Below are 14,075 nucleotides of genomic sequence, written 5' to 3'. Positions count from 1 at the left end.
AGATAGGATGTGTGTGCTGTCTTTGAAGATAAACATGTTAATGGGTATTTCCATGTGTGAGCTCTCTTTTGACACAGGCCTGGAGTCTCCGGGAGCTGAGGAGGATCCTGGGGGGGACAAGTCTCAAGTGGTCCCAGCAGCTGCTCATTCTTCCAGCTCAGTTCTGCAACTTGCTCTCCTGCAGCATGGGAGACGAGGGACAGAAAACCAGTGCCCAACAGATTTTCAGTAGCACATGGACGAGCCAGAGACTGGGAACTTGAGCATCCTAGGAGGAGTGTCTGGGAGTAGCTCCTGACTCCTACTCAGCTCCAAGCCCAGCTAGGATTGAGATCTCCTACACCAGACAGACAGATGAGAGGTAGCCCTTGTTTCTGGGAGGCAGCTTTTGTAATTGCACATCCAGCCCCTCATTTGGGACATATCCATACACAGAGGTAAATCAGCTTTGAAAGGCTGCTGCCTCCTGCACTGAGCTTTCTATCCCTGGCAACATTGCTCCTGCTCTTCCTGGACTGTCAGAAAACATTGTCCCATCTGGCCACAAGTTCACAGTTTACAATTGTAGTGACTTAAATCTGGACTTAATCATAGCAATGCCTTTAAAAACATCTTCAAAGAGCCCTCCCTGTAGCCCAGTGGTCACTGTTATTCTTTGCTGTTTGCTTTCATGAGAGCTGTCTGCCTCCTGGCTCCTCAGTGTCACTTGGCTGAGGACATTAGACACTCTCTTTCCACACAAGTACCAGGAGAAAATTTTTCCTTGACACTGATGGCTGCTTGCAGGACAGATTAAACCAAAATTTATTTCTGATAAGGGAAGTTCAGGATTACCTACTTTCCACCTCCTGGTTGCTTCTCTCTCACAGCAACCCCTTCAACTTTAACATTCAGAATTGCAATGAGCTTTCACACCTGCTGAGCTTTGATACTCTCAGAGGAGCTCTGTGATATTAGAATATTTTGATTAATTAGGGCTTTCCTTTTACTTTGCCTCTACAAACCTCTGTTCTTGGAGGGCAGCATCACCAACACACACAGGTTCTGCACTGCTTTTGGCAGAAACATGAGCACCTGCTCAAGACTGCACTTCCACACACACACACACACACACACACCAAACCACCTTGGAGCAGGTGATGTTGAACCAGTGTCCCTGGGTGGAGTCATTCATACAAGTCATGTTCTAGAGTTTTTATCTCTTTCTTGCTGACTAGAAAATTCAGGATAGTGGGACCTGCCTAGAAAATAACTTTCTGAAACTATCTCTGCCACAAAACTTCATAGCCTATACAAAGTAAAAAAAAAAAAAAAAAACAAGCTGTAAATGTGAGGAAAGTAAAAGATTAAAAAAACTAAACTAATATATTTGCAAGATGTGTGCTTGCCTCAGTCACCCTCTCTCTTTCTCCTGGATCCCACGTCCCACTGTAGGGAGCTGGAGTATTTCCATCAGTGAGACAATGCACTTTCCCTTGAAACCTGCTGGGTTTAATCTCACCATCAGATGCTGTGATTCATTTCTGCAGTCCCTGTTGTACATTTCTTAATATCAGACAAGAGTGAAATATCTTCAGGACTGTGAGACTGAAGTTAACTATTTTTTCAAAGGAAAAAGGTGCTGGAAATATATAGTGGTCTTCATCAGCTAAAAGACTCTGTGGAACCAAACCCAGGCTCATGAGGTTGTCATGGTGTTGACTACATGAGCCAGGAAGAGGCTTTTGCACCTCTAAAATAGAGTGAGCTTGGTTCAGTCTAATATCAGGCATAGGTCAGAACTGTTGTTCAAGGAGGACAAGAGGATGCTCTTCTACTTTTTCCTCTGATTTCTGAGTCTTTGGAGACCATTCCAGGTGTGTGCTAAAGCTCCTTCCTGTGACAGCTCTCCTGTAACAGAAGGGCAGGTCAGCTCTTGACTTCTGAAGCAAAGGCTTCAGTGTCTTCACAAGTATTGCAAGCTGAAGTAAAAATCTGCATATGGCAGCTCCGAACCATGGGTCACCATACCTTTCCTGATCTCTCTACTGGGGCCTTTTGAATTTCTACCTGGAAATCATCTTCAACGCCATCAAAGCACAGGTGTTGGTAACAGCAGTATGAGCTGGAAAGGTTTATTTCATAGTTTGATGTGGTCCTGCCATCTTTAGCTGTTTTTTTGCCTCCCTGCATGATGATCAGTCATCTGGGGTAAGTATTTCCATATTTTGTCTTGTTTGCCATGACCAGTCCTTGGTTAGGAGCTTGATCCTATTTTCTCACCATTTTCCACATACTGCATTGCATCACTAAAAAGAAATAAATCTTTTTTTCAGGTAGGTGGATATTCATAGCAGAACTAAGTCACAATCTCACCCCCCAGCTCCAGCTAAAAGGCTTTTGGTTGACACACAAATAAAAATTACAGTAAATTATCTGATCTTTTTGAGCCTACTGTATCCTTTCCCCATTTGCTCTTTCTTCCCTGCTTTTTCATTAGACCCATTTTTTCCCTTCTTCACCTTCACTCAAAGTCTCCCCTCTGTCTCCACAGTTCCACTACTTCACAACCTTTCTTCCTTTTATCCTTGCTGCTGAATGAAGACGTGACACAGATGAGAAGAAAAAATGAGGAGCTCTTTCAAATTAAGCTTTGCTGCAAACATCTTACCTGTAAAAAGTCCATTACAGCCTCCAGAGAAACAAAGGTACTTAAGCCTGGAATGTCACTGATCTCTGGACACCAGCCTGCTGCTGAATGCCTTCCAAACTCTGCCATTCACAACCTGATTGGACCTCCCACAAGTTCCCCTTCAGGCCTGGCTGTGGTCTGTGCAGTCCTGTGTATTGGAACAACCCCAACTAACAGTGCTTTTACCCAGGATCATCCACAACTGCTTCCCCATTAATTCCCTCTGTCTGGAAGCACCCTGATGTCTCCTTAATAGGGCTTGGCATTATTTATAGCGATTTACAGGTGTGCTGCTAAAAGATGGAACTGTAAATCACCTCAGATGTTGTTCCATGATGAAGTGCCTCTACATTATTTAACAAATTGTCCCAACATGACTGAACGACACACGATGGAAAAACTCGCCACAGAAATGTACTATTGAAATGAACACATAAATACTGTGTATTAAGTTAAGATTTGTAATTGCAATTTTTATTCTTCTGGCAGTTTTGTACTCCAGGAGGATTTTCAGCTTCAGAAAAGCGGGGTACTTCTAACCAGGGGGTGTCAGCAGGGCAATACAATGACTTATGCACGTGACACTGTCATGCAGCTGGCTTTGCAGAGGTGTTTGGCAGAAAAAATACCAGGTTGCACGTGTGCATCTTAGTTACAGATCACTGCCTAGGGTATAAGGTAGCAAGCAATGTTGTTTTACAGTATCAGAGTGATTCTGCCTCGGTAGAAAGAAGACTGAGGAATGATGAAATGCCAGCCAAAAGTGCCTACAGGTACCTCAAAATAAAGAACTACACGTGTTCTGAGATGTTGGTTTATCGTATTTGCCCGTAATCTGAGCACAGTGCTTTCCCAGATCAAGGCAAGGCAGGCAATTTTGAAGTGAGAGGAAAGGTAGAACAACATCTTCTTCCTAGAAAGCCTGGACTGAAAATGAACTACATTCAGTGTTATATTTCTCCTGTGATTGCAGGTGGTTTTCCTCCTTTGGATATAAGGTACCATTATGTGAGAAAAGCTTCTGATTTTTCTCTATTCAATCAGCGATAGTTCAAAGATTGTCATGCCTAAAACATGTACGTGGGTGAGATCTCACTGAGATCTGACAAAAAACCCAAGGAAGCAGCCCAGCCACCTGGTGATTTCCTCTGGGCAAGAAAGAAAGAAGAAGACTTAGCTCACAAACACCCATAGGGCAAAGGGAAGTGATCTGGAGGGGTGAAGGGAGAGTTGGTGTCAGCACTGCCCAGGGGTTCAGTTTGGAGGTGTATGAGTCAAAGAGTCTTTTCCAAAGCTGAGAAATTAACAGCTCCAGCAATTCGTCTGTTGCTTTTCAAGGAGTAATTTTTTATTTTTTTAATTTAACCTTTTTAGGTTTTCCCAGTTAAATTTTTAACATGTCACGGTTGTCTTAATGTGAAGGCCAAGACCTTCTGAAACTGTTCCTGAGGATGTTTAAAATGTTTCTACAGAAATGAGTTGTCCTGCTTCCATTGGGTAACAGGGCTGTTTGTGCTCACGTGTGTCCATGGAGAGGAGGACCCACATAATAAATGCCAGCCTCAGCCATGAGAGCTGCCTTCAGGCTGCTGCTGCGCTGGGAGGGTGAGGATTGTTGGAACAGAAGCTGTCTGGGAGGCAGGAAAGGGTGAAGGAGGTGCCCCAAGTGCTGAAATGTCCACACGAGCAGCATCGCTTCCTCAGGTGGCTCAGTCATGGATGGGGCCCAGCTTCCTGGTTCCCTTCCTGGGGGAACCACACTCCACATGGCTGTCCCTGTCTGTTTGTGCCTCTGTTTGTACCTGCCCAGGCTCAAACCAGTTTTTAAAGTGTTTTAAGCCCACTTCAGGCCAATGGAACAGATGGGGAAGTGGTTTGGCTGTGGATATATCCCCACAAGTTTTGTCCAGCGGAATGGACAACAGAGATGACAGACCCCCTGTGTGTCCCACACAAGGGAAAAGGCAGAAAATCACATGTATTGAAATCTCCAGGCAAGAGGATTCATTAATGCTCCATCCTCTGATGTCAGCCAGAGCTTGTGTCTTATTTGACACCAGAGAACCCAACATAAAGGCCCAAATTCAGGAAAGTCAGCTTTCACCTCCTCTCTGCAGTACACCTGAGGCTGAGGTTTAAAAAAACTGCTGTGCTTCTTAGGGAAATGGGTATTTCATGGAGTATCTCATACTGCCAGTGTCCTGGGAGTGAGATACTGAAGGGAAGCACTGGTTCAGTTTTTTGGAGGTGTTCTCAGATGGGGCAGGGTTGGTCCCAGGTCTAAGAGCCCTCTTAGGACTTGGGAAACTTCTTTCCATTTCCTCATCCATCCTGAACTTCTCTGTGTTTCTCTGCTGTAAGGTTGGATAGCAGCACATCCCTACTTCCTGGGAATGTTGTGGGGATCAGTATGCTGCTATCAGGGAGGGGTAAAAGCACTGAGTTGCCATAACAACCCGGAAAGAATTGTAAAACTCTAGAAAAATGCATCCTTATAAAACTAAAACACAGTCCATTGGAATGCAGCATTAAATACACTGTCACTCAGCCCCAGCCTGGTTTTTCCTTTTCCTGCATGAGCCCTTCCACACTTTGCCACTGCTCCTGCCACTGGAGCCTGTGATATAAAACAAGACTCTTGGAGCACACGCTGGAGTTTGGGCCATGTGTTTTCCTTCAGAGAGCATCTCTGCCTCGACACTAGAAACCTTGTCAGTGCTGTGTTTTGCAGAAATAAATAAATAAAGGAGCGAACGAAAATGTCATATACATAAATATGCCACAATAAGTTTAGTCTCTGGATCAAAGTGCTGAAAACGACACAGCTTTGAAACAGAAAGGTAGGAATCAAAATTACACATCCTCGTGCATCAGCCCGGGTGCCAGCTGTTTTACTGAGCCGTGCGTGCTGTGGCTGATTAAATGAAAACATTTTAACAGCTGTCTAAAAGAAGGAAAACCCTCTCCCTGCCTTCCCAGGGCTGCCTCGTGCTCCATCCCCAGGAGCTGCCTGGGAGAGCAGCCCTGTGGCCCCATCCCATGCCTGACCTGTCCCTGTTCATCAGCCCATGTGTGAGGCCACTGGGATGCAGGGCTGCTTGGGGATCACCCAAAGCACAGGCAGTGGGGTCCTTGGAGAGGTCAGAACCTCACAAAGTCCTGGTGCCATTGCCTGGCAAATCTGCATGGGGGCAAGAGCCCAGCAGCTGTCTGGCTCTAATCCAGACTATTCCATGAGCTGGAAGTGCTGCTGCCTGGGGCAGGGAGACAAAGCAGCTCAGCTTGGTGGGGGAAGCAGCTCTGGTCTTCATATCCAGGCCAAACACATCCTGACCTCCCCAGCAGGGAAGAAAAAGGCTTTACAGAAGGGAGAAAGCTTTAGGTAAGTGGTGGGTGGTCTCTGGTGGCTGCATCCCTGCCAGTCTGCAGGACCAGCTGTGAGCCGTGCTCCAGCCTGGGGCCAAGCAGCTCTGTGTGATGGCTTATCCCTTCCTCTATTCCCCTGCCTCCCCAAAACAGCGTGGGCACCTCTGAACAGCCTGCTTGGGACACAGCCTGTGCCCAGCCATGGCCAGGCACTGCTTGGGCGGGTGTTCCTCGGCTCCAGCCAGCACAGAGCTCTCTGTGGCAGCCTGGCACCCTGCACTCCTGGTGCAGGCACAGCCAGGAGATGCTGACCTGTGCTGCCATCCCAGGCTCCAGAGGGGCTGAGCTGGGAGGCCTCCAAGGTTCCCATGCGCTCGGCTTCACCAGGAGGGTGGTGAGACTTTTTGTGGTAGAAATTTGGGAGGGTTAGTGTCAAGCACCAGATGTGTAATTTTTAAAGATGCTGCATTTTAGGACTCTCTTCTTAAAGAATCTGTATTTCTAAAAGGAAGAGCAATCAGGAAAGAAATTTTGCAACTCAGGATGTAAAAACTATTCCAAAAGGTGACACCTTTTGGTTTTTTTTACCTAACATCTACTGTGTCTGTATGTTTGTCTGGACCTGTGGGTTGGAGGCTTTTATTATGCAGGGTTTGCACAAACCCTGCTCATCACACCCTTCTTTGGCCCAGGGACCTCCCTTTTGCTGCCCAGCTGGCATTGCCACATGTGTCACTGCCAGAGTCCCCCCACAAGCGTGTACAGGGTGAGAACAGGACATGGTTCATTTGCTGCTGCACATCCACAAGTTCTGCCCACAAAATATGGCAAGAAACTGCTTCTTCCTTTTGTAAAGCTGCAGCCACTGCTCTATAAAATGTTGGTGTGGCCGTAACATGAGACTCTTCCATGGTTTCCCTCCCCATCTGGCATGGGCAAGTCTATGTTTGACATCCTGGTTTGGAATGGCTTTGTCCAATACAGACAAAGCTATCTCCCTGTAATTGTCGTCCCTAAAAAATGTGTATTCTCAAAGTTTATCCTGCCTACTTTCATGGTTTTCCCTCCAAAATAATGTGGTGCCACCAGCAACAGAAAAGCTATCAGTGAGTGAAAAGATGGCTAAGAAAAGGCTTCCTGTCACACAGCGAGCCTTCCTCAAATCCAGCAGGCCACCCCCGTGTGCCCACACACACCCCGAGAGGACTCTGTCCCCAAGTGCCACACACAGAGAGACACAGCGAACAGAGGCCAGCCAGCTCAGGGCCACGTGCCACTGTGCTGCAGCTCCTGTGTGCTCCTGGTGACAATCACTAAGGACACATCTGCAAGGACAGCTCATCACGTCACCCCCCGAGCCGCCTGGTGGCTCTTTGTGCCTCATGCTTTTGCCCACCCACGGTGGTGTTTTCCATCACTGCCTTGAGGGTATTTTTCTCTTCCTCTGCCCAGAGAGCTTTGGGGACCAATATAGAAGTGGAAAGGTCTAGGAAAGGTCATCTCCTCTAGGCTCTAGGACTAGGAGGCCTCATGCTGGAGCATGCAAAGTGAAAAGATGTGCCCAGCTGGTCAGGAGCAGCCATCTGACCCATGAGGGCCAGGGCTGGATGCGCCCCACTCCGCTCTGATGGGGAGCACCCCTGGGCTCATTGCCCCAAAGCTGAGCAGGGCTGATCACACATGTGGCTGTCTACACATCACACTTCTAGGAAAAGTACCTGGGGTGTCCCTGTGTCCCTGGGACCGCGGGGTGAAGGAGACCCCCCTTTGACAGAAGCCTGTGCGCGGCCACTTGGAGCCCCTGCGCGGGGGCTGCAGCGGGGTTTGAAAGGCTGCTGATCGCTGCAGCCGTTCCCCCACCGCAGCCCCTCTGCCCTGCACGCCCTGGGGGCTCCGGGGGCGAGGGGGACTCTCTGAGGGGTGGTGAGTCCCTCCTGAATTGCCGGTGCCCTCCGGCCGCTGGGGCAGCGCGCCCCTCTCGCCGAGCCTCGGGGCGGGCACTGCGGGGCTCCTTTCCTCATGCCCGGGGGCAGCGGCCCCGGCGCACGCCTGTCACCACCGCCTCCTCCCCGTTATTTACATCCGTCTTTAGCACTCTAATTACCCGCTTTATTGCTTTTGCCCGGGGGAAGCCCGGGGACGGCGGCGCAGGGGAGGACCCTCCTCTCCAGCCCCCGCGCTGCCCGGGGGAGGGGGGACGGGGGACACGGAGCTCAGCCGGGGTTGCCTCCACAAGCACCTGGTTTCGGCAGGATTTGGGGCGGGGAGGGGCCGAGCCGGGCCCCGGAGCCCCCCGGGGGAGTCGGAGGGCGCTGCCCCACAGCTCGCCCTCGAGGGGCGGCTTCAGCGTGTTGCACAAACGCGACCTCCTCCAGAGGAGGGGAAAAAAAAGAAAGGCGACAGGAGAGATGGATTTTCAGATAAGCAGCGGAGGTAATTTATTGGCCTTTATGCTCTTCCAGTGGAGTGGGGGAGAGGCGGCGGAGTCACGTCTGCACATCATTAACCGGGTTTACTCCGCCTCGGCCCAGGGAGGCTCCCCCGGCCCCGCCACGGAGCGGCCCCGGGCCGGGCCCGGCGCCGCCGTGAGGGGCGACCGTGAGGGGCCACCGTGCCCGGGGTGCTGCTCCCCCGGCCCCGGGGGCAGCCCCAGCCTCTCCCCGCTCATCCAGGTTGTCCGCGGCGCACTCGCTCTTCCAAACTCATCTAAATTACATCAATAACAGAGCGCACTCTTTAATGAGCTCTCAACTTTAAAGACTTGAAGGATATTAACAAGCCGCTTGACAAATGGTGCTTAGAAGCACATTAAAGACGCTGCTAATGGAGCGCATAATGACGGCTAATTTTCGATCAGATATAAATTAGAGCCCCAACAGTTATTTGCCTTAAGGACTTTATGTAAATGATCCTGTTCTGTATAAACGGGGAGGCGAGCCCAGCCCAGCCCCGCCGCGCCGCCGAGCGATGCCGCCGCCCGACGGGGCGCGCAGCCCCCGGCCCCACCGCCGCGCAAACTCCGCGGGGCTCCGCCAGCCGCGCACGGCGGCACAGCTCCGCCTGCCCCAGGGCCGCCCCGGTTCCCCGGGGCGGCAGGAGGAGGAGGAGGCCGAAGGCTCATCCCACTGGGGCTTGTGGCGGGTTCAGAGGGCGGCTGTGCCGCTGCGGTAGTCAGTGCCCAGCGCCCGCGGGGGTCCAGAGCAACCCGGCCGGGCAGCGCTGCGCCCCGCGGAGAGCCGGGCAGGGGCGGGGGCCCATCTGCGGAGCCGGATCCCGCACACGCACATGCTCCCGGGGTGTCCCAGCTGCCGCCCAGAGCGCTGCGAGAGCCTCTGCTTTCTCTCCGTTGTTTTCGTTCGAGGGTCGTGGCCAGTTTGGGTACAGGGTTTTGGTTGGTTTCTTTCTGTTTCTTGCTCTTTTTTTTTTTTTTTTTCTTGTTTTTGTCAACAAGTGCCAGCTGAGGGCCCGGCCCCGGGCCAGGGAAGGCGTGACCTACCCCGCGCAGCGGCCGCGGCGCCTGCCCGCCCACCCCCGGCCCTGCCCGGCCTCCGGGATGCTCCCGCACGGAGGAGCCGTGTCAGCAGGTCAGCAACTTCCCCGCCCCGGAAAGGGGTCCCGGCTGTCTGGGGGAAACCGCGAATTTTCCTGGGGGATTTTTTTGGCTGGGGGGCTGTGATTCTTTTCCTATCCCACACCCGCCGCCCCGCTGACTTGCGGGGTGTCCTCGCCTTCCCTCCAAGCCCCTCCTTTTACCTTTGCGGGGCGCGCTGAGCCGCAGCCGCGGGGCAGGTTCCCCTCCTGCGCCGCCGGGCTCCCTCCTCCGGGAGGGCTCGGGGGTCTCACCTGCCAAAATAACAACAAACCATAAAGGAGGGAGGGAGGGAGGGGAACGCTGACCCTCCCATCCTCCTCAGCCCGGGTCACCGCGCCGGGATCACAAACCGGCCGGGCTGTCCCAGGAGCGGGCGCTGCTGGGGTTTCCCCCGAGAAAGCATTTGGGGAGTTTTGGAAAACGACGATTCAGCGGGGCAGCGACCGGCGGGCCGGGGCGGGAAGGGGCGCGGGAGTTGCGCGGGCGCGGAGGGCCCCGCTGGAGGCCGTACTCACCCGGGCGGCCCCAGGGCTGCGCCTCCCGCTCCGCGCTCGCCGCCCCGATCCATCGATTTGTTCCTGGAAAAACGCGGCGCATTCTTATAGCAGCTACGAGCAATTAATATTGCATTAACCCTATTTAAAAAAAAAAAAAAAAAGGAAAAGAAAGGGGAAAACCCGCACCCCGGCAAAGCCATTTATTATTAAAGCAAGGGTAATTGGAGACCCGAGACGCGGATGTGTGCGTGTCGTGGGGCAAGGCAGGCGAACACAGGCGTGACCGTGTGGCGGGAAGGAAGGGGAGCCGAGGGTGGCTAATATTTAATTTCAGGTCTGTGGTTTTCTAATTCGAGATTAAAAGCAGTCACGTCTTTGAAGCCAGACACTTGGTGTAAATGTACAGTTAAAATATTCTATTCCACAGTCCCCAGACAGAGCTCTGCTACTCCCAGGCTTCATTAAATTTTAATTATCATCCCAGACTGGAGCAAGGAAAGAGGGGGAAGACTGTCCACCTAATTGCAATTGATAAAGGCAAAGAAGCCGAGATATTTTTCCTCGCCGTGCACGCACAGCAGTTGTTTTGTTGTTGTTGTTGTTGTTGCTGCTTTAATGCGGGCAAAGCCCGGCGAGAGCAGCGCGAGCATCTCCGCCTATAGATCTGCTGTTTACAAAAGATGCACGTGAAGGAAAGCCGGGAAGTGATGCTGTAGATGGGTGTTGGGGGAGAGGGGGGGCTCCTGGAGGATCTGGCGAAAGATCAACGGAAGAGACGAGGACCCTCATTAGAGCTCGTCAGCTTATTGTCTCCCAAGACAAAGCGCGCTGGTGCCTCAGCCCTGCTCGGCCCGGGCAGCGGAGGGGCTGCCCTGGCACCCGGCCCGGTTCTCCCGGATCCCGGGCACCTCTGCACCCGCACACACCCCTCAGGCCCCCGGCTCTTCCGTGCCTTTTCGTTTGTTAATCATCTGCAAGTGCGGCACCGGCAGGTACTGAGAGAAGTCGGCTAATTGCCCCGGGTTTTTAATTTGGCAAACTAGAGAGCGATCTATCTCCAGGCAGTAAAAGGTAAAAAATAAAAGCCACCGCGTTTGCTTTCTAAGCAGCTTCCTATTATCACATCGCCACTTAATTTTATTTCCATTCTCTCCAAGTTAAATAGAAAGCCGAGCTCACAGGGGAGCTGCCATGTGCCTACAGACTGGGGATGTCAAGCAGAGAGACTCACAGTGCGAAGTTAATTTCAATTCCCGAGGAGGATTTCACATTCTCGCTCGCTCTGACCCACAGTAATTAGCTGAGATAACTAATGATTACTTACTTATTCCTTGTAATTATCTGGATTTAATAATTCGCTGTGTAATTTATTAATTCGCCCGTAATAGCCTTTAAGTGAATGGCTCATTTAAGAGGGCGCAGCGGCGGTTCAGGGGCTGTTCTCGCCGCTCGCCGCCTTCGCCTGCTCTCGGTCTGGGGGGGCTCTGCTGCTTTCGGGGGCCGCCCGGGCCCTGCCCCAGCCGGGCTGCCTAACCCTGCTGCCCTGACGGCCGCTTCCCAGCTCCTCCTGCCCTCCCTCACCGCTAGGAAGGAGCCCCGCGCCCGCGGCAGCCCAGCCCACGGGGCAGGGGGGCACTTCCCCCGGGGGGGTCCCCGCGGGCGGGCGGGACAGCGCCACCCCCTCCCAAAAAGTTGGGAGCCTCGGCGGCGGATGGAGGAGCAGGCGACCCCCTGCGCGCCCGCGGGGCTGAGCCGTGACGCTGCGGGGGCCGCGACGGGAGCGACAGCGACAGCGACAAGGGCTGGCAGGGCCGCGGGAGGGCGTGGGTGCGGACAGCGGCGGGGACACGGCGCCTGTGCCCGCCGGGCCGCGGGACACCAGGCCCTGCCTCCGCGCCCGCGGAGCCGCCGGCACCCTCGGCGTGCCCGGGCGGCTTTGAAGCTGCAGCTGGAGCTGGTGGCTGGGCGGAAATATGAATATTTAATCGCGGTTCGTGTATGATCGCCCTCCCCCCCTCTCCCGCCGCCGTCGGGGTTTTTTTTCCCCAGCTTTTGTGAGCGCCGCGCGGGGAAATTACTTTTCCCTTTTCAAATTTGGGGGTTATTTTCGCGCCTCAGCCTGCGGGGCTCCCCCTTGCCGGGGAGGGGGACAGGGCGGCTCGGGGAGCGGGGACAGGCAGGGCCCCGTGTCCCTCTCCCCGCGCACTCGCCGGGCCGCGGGCGCGGAGCTGTCCCCGGTGCTGCCCCGGCGCTTCCCGGGCCGCTGCCCCTGCCCGGAGGCGGCGCGGAGCTCGGGCAGAGGCTGGCGGGGGAAAAACAAGAAGCAGCAAACGCGCTTTGCCAATAAAACGTAAAAAATCCTGTTTTCTTTTTTTTTTTAATGAAAGACGATTTTAACAACATTTAAAAATAACTTATTACATTACTAGAATAAATAAGTTTCCTATTAACAAAACAAAACCAACAAAATAAAAAAAACCCAAACAAAACCCAACGAAATCGCGTCATGTACAGAACTTAAGACTTCAAACAGTCTCGGATAGAATAGCGATACAGCGAAATCTGTAAGAATATATCTATATGTGCGTCAACGCCAATGAAATATTTACAATAAATACAGGTACCCAACCAAGTACCCTCGGTTTATTGTTGTTGTTCCAAAAAGAAGTGTACCAAATCGGTTGTGAATTTACAAGCAGTGCAGCCTCGCTCGCTCGCTCCCCTTCCCTACAAATTTTAATTTGGCTTTTCTACAAACAGACTTCCAAAAAGGGACTTTCCTTCGTGGAAAAGTATTGCAATTAAAGGTAATAAATAACCGAATAAATAAATAAATAAATAAATAAATAAATAAATAAATAAGCAATCGGATAATTAAATAAATAACCGAGCCGGTCTGAATACCGTCGCGATACACCTTTGAAATCGAGAAAGACGGATATTGTGCTGGCAAGAAACCCGAAGCGACAATCCCACCCCCCCTCCCCACCCCCCCCCCCCAGCGCTGTCACCTACGCGGCCACGTCCTTTCTGACTTCGGGAGCAGCGTGTGGTGGGGACAATATGGGAATCCCCATTAAATATGTAACGCGGTAAACAAATACCTCGGACAGTGAATCAGGCTACACAAATAACGTAAGACATCTACTATAGGGTGCCGACGCCGTACGAATAAGAATACTCGCCAGAGAAATACCTTAGGTTCAGGTGACAATTTACAAATGGCCAAAAGGGACATTCAGAAGAAGAAAAGCTCACGTTCATAAATCCTACCAACACAAAATATTTGATTCTCACTAACAATTTTTTTTTACTTTTATCAAGACTTAGATTAAAGAGGTGTAATTAATTAGAATGAGCACAAAATGAAGTTGCTAGAGAGATAAATTAATAATTTACAAGGGGTTGTTTGGCAGTAATCTAATAATAGCTTTTGAAGACCAGTGAACACAGCAGGATCAGCTCTTTCCCTAAGCGTTATAACTTCAGAGAAGGAAAAGGATAATAACCACAGTAAAAATATATATATATTTATATATTTATAATACGCAGTGTAAATGCAGAAAAACCTGCCATCTGTTTTTTTTTTAATCATTATTATTATTATTATTATTATTTAAATCAAAATATTTTTAGACGTCTCTCGCGGTGCGAAGCCTCAACTCTAGATTCAAGTTTGGGTCCCGAGAAAGCCATGGCATCGTGGCCACCCCGCTGCCACCCGGGCGAGGTCTGTTAGGAATAAAAACCAGCGGTACTTGCCGGGGCGGGTCCGGGCGCGGCTCCGCGGGGAAGTTCCCCCCGAAAGTTGGGCGCGGGGCGGGCGGCGGGGTGGGCTGGGGTTGTTTGGGGCTGTTTTCCTCCTTTCCTTTTTGTTGTTCTCGTTGTTTATCGGATTTCCTGTCGCTGGCGGCGGCGCTGACGCTGTCGGGGCCGCTCGGCGGCCGGC

The sequence above is a fragment of the Fringilla coelebs genome (genome assembly GCF_963513975.1).
Source record: "Fringilla coelebs genome assembly, chromosome: 4".
NCBI lineage: Eukaryota > Metazoa > Chordata > Aves > Passeriformes > Fringillidae > Fringilla > Fringilla coelebs.
The sequence above is the reverse complement of the archived record's forward strand: the minus strand, read 5'-3'. Positions refer to the sequence as shown.